General features: G+C 29.7%; 1 protein-coding gene across 1 annotated transcript in view; it reads left to right on the plus strand.

Annotated features, from left to right (window-relative positions):
- Window positions 1–10791, plus strand: part of LOC117182589 (estradiol 17-beta-dehydrogenase 11-like) — a 15751-nt gene that overhangs the window by 891 nt on the left and 4069 nt on the right. The window lies entirely within an intron of this gene.

The raw sequence follows: 10791 nt of genomic DNA on the forward strand, positions 1-10791 counted from the left end.
AATATTAAAAATCAGAGCAAATTGCAGCAAATTACTATTTGTTACAAATTAATGATTTGAACTCTGAAAGGACACTTTGAAATTTGTAATACTTTTATAAAAAGAAACGAGTTTAAAGACCAGTTTATTGCAGAACATAGGCATTGATTTTATACAAATAATACCAAAGCTTAATTTTGTGATAAAAGAAAATATTTTTATCATTTTTTTGGGGTTTTTACACAATTTCCCTTAATGTTCAAGAGTAAAATTAAACGTGACTCATACCTATTGTTTCTTTAACGATGTAACGAATAATAACAGTATTTCCTGCAATTTCTCTTTAAAGTCATTTTAAAGTCATTTTTTTTGCATACATGTATGAAAATCGATTGGACTAGATATAAAGGAATATCTCGAAACATAATCAAACTTTCCAATCAAACTTTTCAGACTACAAGAAAATTAAACCAGAATGTTCTTGGGAGTAAGCATTTCTTTTTTACATTGAAAATTCGATTTAAGTGAAAGTTTTATATCTTTGTTTTCAGTGTTCGGTTTGTTATATTATTTTTATTACGATTGCAGTATAAAATTAAAATCAATGAGTTTGTCACTATGTCACAAAAATCAGTTTTTCACATATATTATAAATAATAAATATGTGTCACAGTAAAGTGTAAAAATGATGAAGTTCTTAATAGTGCAATTCACACTTTCTTTTCAATAACTAAAACCAATAAAGAAAGCGAATAAAGATGTATGAAAAATAAAGTCTTGTGCACTTTTAAAATGTGCGTCTTTATTTTATAGTTCCTTTAATCTGATTTTGTATGTCTTTTTTTTTTGAAAAGGTGATATTTTGGAAAATCTATTAAGTCCCACTTGTGATTACTTAACAGGTTTTCCAGTCGACAATAACATATCAAAGATAATTACTTGTTTTTTTGTAACTAAGGTTAACGATTATCGCGGGTAAAGGTAAAACATTATGACGTAACTAAATACAGGAATAATTATTAATCAATTTTCAAGACATTGGTAACATTATTTAATGTCATTTAATATCGCAGACTATTTTTTCATGCGCAGATTAACCTTTATTTAAATTAAAGATTTAATGCAATTACTTTGCGGAAATATTCTTGGTCGGTTATTTTAATGTACACTAGAGTTAATTTATTCTATACTAGAACGAGGAGAAAACGTCGAGGACAAGGCCAAATTTGACCAAACAAATATTTTTGAATGAGAATTTAAATTTACCAGTAAAAAAATTGTTTTTATATACCAATTTAAATACACATTTTTATGTTTGTTGGATCGAAATTGTTGTGCTTGTCAAGTAGGAAAATTTTGTTATTTATTAATCTCTGCACGTATTGCATGAATCATAAATTTCCTCGTTGATATTCTTGACAAAATAAAAACGTTGGTGTTTCCCCAAAATCTCAACAGACTCATTATTTAATTTTTTTGCTGTTGGTTAGAAATAATGACAGAAATATTTATTATATTGAAATTATTTCACGATAAAAATCATAAAATTACTTACAGTTTAGTATCTAAAGGTGTAAATAAGAAAAAAGCCCTGTATATATAATTTTCCCTATTTTTGTCAATTATGTTCAATTTTTAATGTTTTAATTGCTGAAGGGTGTCCTGTAACAATTTTGATAGTCTTTTTGTGCTCTTCAAGAAGACAATTTTCAAATTTATTAATCTATACACGTATTACATGAATCACAAAGTTCCTTGTTGAGATCTTGAGAATATAAAATGAGTGGTTCCTCGAAACTCTAAACATACTCATTATTTCATTTTGTTGTTGTTCGTAATACATAGTGTCATACATTTCCTATATCTCGAGCATTTTATTATTTTTTAAATCGTTTAATTTTTCAATTGTTCAATTTTTTGAATAATTCAAATGTAATATTTGAAGACAATTATCGACGTTTGAACCTTAAATCGCTGTATTCACTTGCAATCATATTCGCATATATATGTATAAATCTGGCTTTTACGAATTTATATTTTATAATAACTGTATATTTCCGTAGACAGTTGCACTATTCATTGTAATGCAGTCATTAGAAAAGTTAATTCCAAGCCAATTTAAACCTTCTGTCTGCAGCGATGCATCATTTACTTCTCCGCGATGTTAGATATTGCGCCAAGAGTAATTAGTTATTACACGGGGTGTTACTCAGGAATGAAATACTATCAAATTCTCTACACTCTACATCTGCGAATATACATCACGTACATATCACTCACACATATATAAAATCATGACCGCAAAATTTCTTAATTTAATCGAAATGTAGAGAAAGTCTCCTTACAGTAGTTGAATTTTAATTTTGATAATCCTCTGATGTTACTTTTCATATTATAATTAAGTTCATCAAGTTTTTATGTAATTTTGCTCTTAAAAATTTGCTTTCAAATTCTAATTTTAAAAAGGCCGTCAGTAAGAAAAGTACGCGACGCAGTGTACTGGAGAAGGAAAGGGGACTCTGTATAAAGACACAGCGTTGTAAAAAGGTAAACTAATAATAACTGATGCTTATAAACAAAAAAGATTAATGTGGTTCAGGTCATCAACCAATTTAGCACAATCATGTCTTTTCGTTGATATACAATCAAGGAGAACTTGGAATCAAGAAACTCCTATTTATAGAGTTAGGCGGTGGTTAGTCATGCATGATAAACAGTGGCGTAGTAACAAAGCGAGCAGTTCCCTCAGCGCGTTTGTTGCGTCAGCTATTAGCGCATGCGTCCCAATCCAATAGGAATGGTTCCGACGGCCTTTAATGATTACATTCGGGCAGAGCGGCTCTTGTGTTTGGTTTAAGTGAAGGCCATTAAGGACCATGTCGGAAGCCACACTTACATGGGGTTCCCAGTGTAATATATACTCCAAAGATATCGCACTCAAAACAAATTTCTGCATTCCCAGTAATAATACTATTGAATGAATAAACCTTGCTCAAAAACAGTTATTTTACTCATTCAAATGTATATATTTACTATAAAATTACCTGTTTTTATATATTAAGATATGAAATTGAATGGAATTTGAAGAAGAATTAATGGGTAATTATCCTTAAATTTTGAAAGGATTTAATTCAAAAATATATGTACAGTCCAAGTCCAATAACTTGCCGATCGGTAAGTGTACACTCCCCTTAGAACGTCATCACACGTACGGCACCTAAAATATTACTGGCCCTGATGTTATCAAATTATTAAATATTATTAAAACCACTCATAACATGTTCACTGCAATCAAAAATTACATTTTCTTAAAATGAATCATGACATTAGTTTCAGATTTTTTAACGCAATAAAAATAATAAACATAAATATAATCAACATGTAATTTAATCCTGTAACATCCCAATGGGAAATTGACTACTGGCAACGTCGGCGCAATACTGACTGCCAGTACTGGCACATAGCTGGCAGGACCTTGGGATGATAACTATGTTGGGTACTGGCTGTCAGTACTGCACCAGTGCTGGCGGGCAGTACTGGCGCAGTACTAGACATGAAGATTAAACAGAGTTAAGCTAACGCTCGTTTGATCAAAATTTATATCTTATATTGAAAATATTTATATGAAATTCCACACAGAATCTTCAGAAATCTCCTGCACTATCTTGACATGGCTGTTCTTGAGAGACGCTCCTTTTTTCCACCTCTATCAGGAGCTCCAGAGAACGAGCAACTAACTTTTTTCATGATTTTTGTGGACTAAACACAAGAATATTATAAAACAAGATAATAATAAGCATCCTATCGTAATTCAGACTCTATAAATAAAATTATTCAGATTATGAATTAAATATTAGACAGATTCAAATAAAGAGATTTCGCATATGGAAATATGAAACTTTCAAATCAGTTTCGACTATCTTATTTTTACCCACTTTTTACATTTATTTCCTGACGTATCATTTAAGAATTTGATTCGGTCCACGACTCACTGAAAATGATTACAGTCATTGTGATTGCAAGATCGAAGATTGTTTTGCAATTTGGTTGTTAAAAAACAAAACCCCGATTTCTAAAAGCTTGGCTAGTATTGAGACTAGAACTGTCAATTATTTATCAAGACAATGCTGTCAAAAATGAAATAGAACGAAACATATTATTTGTGTCATGATCAAATTGCCCTTCACGTTCTTTTGTAAGTGTTGAAATTACACTACTTATTTTAGTGCCTTATAAATGACTTACAGCGGGAATAGACTTTATTTGAAGTAATAAATTTGAAAACAAAATTACTTTAATAGTATGCGCAATTAGGTGCTGTGAAATTTGAACCACAGTTAAGAATGTCTGAAAAATATTTATTGTTTTTCTAAGTAGATGAATATATTTGTTATAAAAGTTATTTTATTAAACAAATATTTTATTATTGTTACTGGCACCTTTTGGGTTTTAGTAGGGAAAAACGATAATATTTTTTTGAATGAAATTTTCTAATAAAATAAAAATCTCCCAAATCGTCAGCGTTTCATTCACTAAATTATATAAATAATAAAAAAACTGCAAATATAAGTAATAATAAAAACATAATTATATTATATAAATTCCTTAATCCCCGGTTGTCTATTGAGGATAGAATATAACTGAACAAGTTTTCGCTTAACCTGCAATGGACTTAGCTTAATGGTGTAATAATAATTATTATTATGCAGACATATTATATAATAATAACTAATTAGCTTTTGTCTCCGTGACCGCGAATAATAAAAACCACTATAATTTTCTTCGTGGCCTCGCTGGCCTGCTTTTCCTCTTTCAGCACAATTACCCGACCGAAACTGTCGAATTTAAGAGGAAAAGGAGGAGGTACCAGAGGTAACCAAGAAAACTAGTATTAATAATAAATATTATATTTTTATTGAAGTTGAGAGAAATGGCAATTGAATTTAATTACTGTAACGAGCATATCGGCGTAAAGAAACGTTTGTTACATCCAGAAAGAAAAAAGCCAGAAAAGTTATCTTGATTGAAAGAAATTGATAGATTGATTAGCTATTTTTTTAATTAAAGATATACTCAGGATGAAAGAACCGATTTGAAAATTGCAATCGGAATGCGAGCTTTCGGCGTCTTTTCTTTAAAATTTGATGGAGGGCTGATACCCTCTGTGAGGATAGTTTTCATGAAATAGTGCTTTAATTTCAGTCTCCGCAAATCAAAGGGAAGATTTGGGCTTTAATTGTAAACCTTTTACAAATGTCTAGAATTTTAGATTTGTCTGCTATAAATTCTTTTTTAAAAACAGAATGGAATGTATTTTTGGACATTTTTGAAAATTTTTAACGTGTAAATTCTAAAAAAATGGCGAAAAATATGTTATTTTTTTACACTTTAACCTCAATTATGTCCAAAACCTGACTTTGGTGGCCAGATTCACGTTCAGTGCGAAAAAATATATCGGAAACACGCAATTGCGTTTCACTCCATTCCAAGTAAAAAAAATGTTTCCCGCGTGTTATTAGTTTGATGAAGTAGCCGCACTAAAATACAGTAAATTAAACTAATATTAATTATTATGCCTAATCCTTCTCAGAGTTATTTAAAAACCAAATTTGAATTAAGTAATACTGTTCTTATTTTCAAGTTAAGTGATTTTATTACTACATAGTACATAGCATATAAACTTATTATTGTCAATATTTTAAACAAAAATATGTTACAATAAAAACTTTTAAGTATGAAAAAGTCGCTTGTGAAACAGTATTTTAGGGTTTGAACAAAAAATAGTGATATTTTAGCATCTCACTAATGGAATGGTAAAACTTCACAAGTTTATTTTACTAAAGTAAATTTTTGAAAATAATATTGACTATATGTTTGATGATTTCACTTGTTAATCAGATATTGAATTTTTGTTTTCTATTGTTTTCTGCTTCTTCAAGTGCACAGATTAAAGGGATTCTTTTTAATGTAAGTATAAAGTATAAGGCGAAATAGATTAAGTGTGTAAATAATGGTTGTTTTTCATTTTTTTTATTACAATTGAATATTATTAAGTATCAGATTGTTTGATGTATACAAATATAAATTACACAACAGCAATTCCGAGCTCAATGACCGTACAACTTTACGGTGAAATCAATCCCATGGTTCGTGATATGGACCATAACCAACTTCATGGATATATGTTCTCCTACTCAGAATGAATGTCCAACCAACTGCGAAGTTGAACTCGAGTAATTATTTAAAATAGCAACAAAAAATACCCGTACCATGTTTTGTTGTTATCTTTTTGTAAACATATTTTCTTGTGCTCAGTTTTGTATACTTGGAAAAAATAGAAATTTTGGCTTGTGAAATCTAGTATTATACACATGCTAGATTAACAAATACTTAAAATTATTGAGTTTTCTTTCGTAAAGTATAAATTTCTGTGTTAAAATTTGTTTTGTCATCCGATATTATTTCTTAATGTTATAAACAAATTTTATAAATGAACTTAAATTGTAGATCTGAAAAAGCGGTGACTCACAAGAAAAGCAAAGTTCAAATTTGGTTAACGACTCCCCCCGCCCTCAGTTTTTTGACGTTTCAGAAAAAAAGGGAACAAGTTTTTTTCTTTCGACAAATATATTGTACCTCACATTTCCTTTTAAAAATGCATGGGGAACATAAGGCCATGTTTTATAAATATGCGACTGGAAGGCGTCATTTTCAATGAGGATAATGTATTTTGCGGTATTTTGGTTGTAATTATTGTTTTTTTTTTATTTTTTACATATTATTTTTATTGGAAAAATCACAAAATTTAATGTATTAGCTCATCAATTATGAACTCTTTATGCAGTTATTGTTTCATATTTTATTAAAAATTATCGACCTTTTCATAATATAGGCAATATAGGCAATATATACGCAATATAAAAAATCAATATGGTCGATTTGATGTACTGTTAACTGTTTACACAATTTGTTTCATAATTTATGAGATTTTTGGCGGAAATAAATCTGAGAAATGTAGTTTTCTGTAAATCTCCTTAAAAACTCCATCGGATTCTGATATGTCTTTTGTTTTTACTCCTTGGATATTCATAATTTTTAAAACCATTTTCTCAATAAATTCTAAAAATGTATACTTTCTTTAAGTAACAGTTTTAATTAAAAAAATAAGATCGATTCGCTTTGTTTTTAATTGCTTAGACCATTTTTATGGTTTAAATGTCAGTTCTTACAAAAGTAATGCAGAAAAGTGTAGCCTTTTTGCAAATTTTGTCAATTTTATTAGCTTCTCTTATTTTTTGCACTTTTTATTGCTTAACCATGATTTTCTAAACAATTTTAATTTCGGTCAAATACTTTTGTCGACAAAGCAACCAAAGTTTGTACTTTTTTAAAATCACTTAAACTAATTAGTTAAAATTGAAAATTAATATGTCCAGATGTGTACATTTATCAGATTTTGCCGACACATTTTTTTTTAGATAAATGGAAATTGTTTTAAAATTATGGATAAGTGGTAAAATTACAAGACGTACTAGAAATTAATGGAGATTGTTCACTTATTTGCAAAAAACTACGTTTCTCTGCCTTATATTCCATACAAAAATTATATTCGTGTAAGAAACAATTGCCTAAACAGTCAAAGGCACATGTAATCAATCACATTGGTTTTCTACATTGACTAATAAATTCGTGACGTTATAACAATAGCGATACCTTATGATGAAATGTAAAAAAATAATTCGTGCATCTAATAATTTTTTAAAACTAAAAATTAATAATCAAATATGTGAAACTTTTTAATTTGCCCATAAATAATGATCAGCTATGAACTGCAAAAACAGTAATAATTGCTATCAATATGCCGCAAAATATTTGATCCTCGTTTATAGGGTGGTTTTCAGGGCATGCTGGAACCATTCTTCAGAAAAATCGGATTTTCTTTTTTTTCTATTTATACCGTGATGAGTTCAATTAAACATATTTTAACATCCGGTTTTTTGCTTCCCAAATATGCTAAGATTATTTTTGAATGGTGTTGTCATAACTAACAGCAAGGTGCATAATAAAGCATTGAGAGTTAAAGTATAAGTTTAATTAGACTCAAATGAAGGTGGGAAAAAATAAGAAAAATAGATTTTTCTGAAAAATGGGTTCAGCGATACTCTTACACACAAAGACGCACACAAAAGCACTAGTGCCAGAAGCTTTGGGTTAAATAATAATCATTTTATTTTCTAATTGAATGAGTAGAATTTCACTAATTGAATTTAGGAGAGTAAATTAAAAAACTTGTATTTAACTTAAAGAAATAATTTTCTTGGTTTAAAAAATGTTTATTATGAACTATTTAATATTTATTAAATTAAATTAAATATTTATTAAATTTTAGCCAGTACTTTGTTGGAATCAAAAATAATATGTTTGAAGTTAAACTAAATAGTATCTAGCAATTGATGTATTTAATTCAAAGGAGGGGAAAAATATTATTACTTAAAATTAAACAAATTTTTACTCACTTTAAATGCACTTTCGCCTTTAATTAAAAAAAAAAAACGAAATTAACGAAACCATTTCTGAAAATAAAACATAACTCATCTCTGGGTGCATATTCTTACATAAATTCAGTAGATTGGAACATGACCATTCATTAAATTAATTGTAGATCATACAATTAAGCTTGAGTAATGAATATGAATTTTTTTGCAGAGCGTCCTTCACTAATTCATCATAGATGAGAAAAGTAGGGCACCTAATGATGCAACATTTATGGAGGGTAAAAATAATTATACAAAAATGTGAGAAAAGCTATTTCAGGATTTCTTTATTTGAACTTGACGCGTTGCACAATGGGTCGGTGTTGCACGAATCATCAACATTTTCCATCTTAGAGGTTAATGAACGCTCACCCTGAGAACGCTGGTGTAGCACAGTCGGAAATGACCTTAGTCTGTACATTTGTTTAATGCAAGTTTTATGTAAAGAGTTGCAGATTTTCTCTTAAATTCAGTTCAATATTGTTTACAATAGTGAATAACATTTCAATATTAATTAAATAATTATTCTTATCAATTGATACGCCGATATTTTTCCCAATTTGTCACTTCTATTGCTTCTTACAAAAAGATCAGACTCGAAATTGAATTTATATATTTTAGAAATTTGGGCCTGATACGGGTAAAAATTTTCAATTCTTTATTTTTAATGCTAAAAATCGATCCAATCTCAGGTCAGCATTAAACTCTATTTTTATTGTTATTTATAGATGTAAATGGCTTTTTTGAATAAATAGGGAAACTAATATCTGTGATGCGTAGAACATCACCATAAAACGCTGACCTTCTGCAAAGTAGTTGTACTTGTGTCGAAGCTTCCTGATTGCTTTCGCAAATTACATGACATAACAATGTAAATGGCATAAGCGCCAACACTTAACACTCACATATGTTTGCTGACATTATCATCGATCAGACTTTTTTCTTCGAGCTACCATTCAATTTCACTAGATTAGTTTACTACACAATAATACACCATATGCATGGGGCATTCCATTTCATCCAGAAGTCAGTATACCTATTGCATGATTACCGAGATATGAGGGGTGGTGGTTAGTATAATTGCGTATAAACATATCATTTTTTGAATAAAATATTATGTTGAAGCGTTAGAACCAAATTAATTTCATTTCAAATAGATTCTAAATAATGTTGACAAGCTTCAGGGCGGTGAGAAGTATTTCTCAAAAATATATATTCTTTCTGTATGGAAGATGTGTGAGAGAAGTGGCAAAAAGAGTCAACAACAGGTTCTAGGCAATTGGATTTTTTATTCTATCATGATAACGAATTTAAACATAGTAAATATTTTTTACATAAGGATTTTTTGAAACGTGTACAAGTTTCCTCGTTGCAATTTAAAAAGTATCATTGATTTTTATCCGAAAAATAGGTTCACGAAGTTAAAAACAAGCGACAAAAAATTATTGTACTGCCTAACGTGACATTCTCGTCCCAACCCCTAGGGTGCTAAGTAGCCTTTTTCTGTTTCTTTTAAAACGAAAATTAAATAAAAAATTATGAGGTTTACTTATTTTTTTTTTAACAATCAAATCGAGTTAACGATTCCGCGCGCTATTTCAAAAAAGGAGTAAGCCATGAGCTTAATTTTTTTAACACCTAAGTGTATGACTACGTGGTTCAGACTAGGACCCCCCTTCAGCATTTCGTCGACCCCCCCCCCCCCCTTAATGAAACGACGTAGTTTATGGAAGGCCCCTAACATTTCATTGAAATTCGGCCAGAACACCAAAGTGTAACAACTGCCACCGTCCATATATCTAAATAACCATGCTGTATGGTGACTTATGGTTTTGCACCTTATATATCCTATAGTACTAAAATTGACTGCAATTTGAAGAAAATAAAAAAACATTGGTTTTGGGCAGTGCGCTCATATGAAATGGAATGCCTCACATGCAGAATTAATCACCTGACTTTCATTGCGATATTGTATTACTACTTTTGTATACAATTGTATGCCTGCTACCTTATCTTCAAAACCTGGAATTCTCCGTGAATTTTTTTTAATACATGAAAATCTGGAAATCTCCTTCATTTTCTTGCGAGAACCTTGAATTTTTGTTTTATTTTTAAACCAGTTTTCGAGGGTTTGACCACTCGGTTTTTAAATATATATCAGATTTCAATAGATTACAAAATTATTATTATTATTATTATTATTACACCATTAAGCCATTTCCCTTTCGGGGTAGGCGTGACTCACTCGGCAGGGGAAAGGAGTAGTGTGTGGATGGGA

This window comes from Belonocnema kinseyi, chromosome 2 (genome assembly GCF_010883055.1).
Source record: "Belonocnema kinseyi isolate 2016_QV_RU_SX_M_011 chromosome 2, B_treatae_v1, whole genome shotgun sequence".
Classification (NCBI taxonomy): Eukaryota; Metazoa; Arthropoda; class Insecta; order Hymenoptera; family Cynipidae; genus Belonocnema; species Belonocnema kinseyi.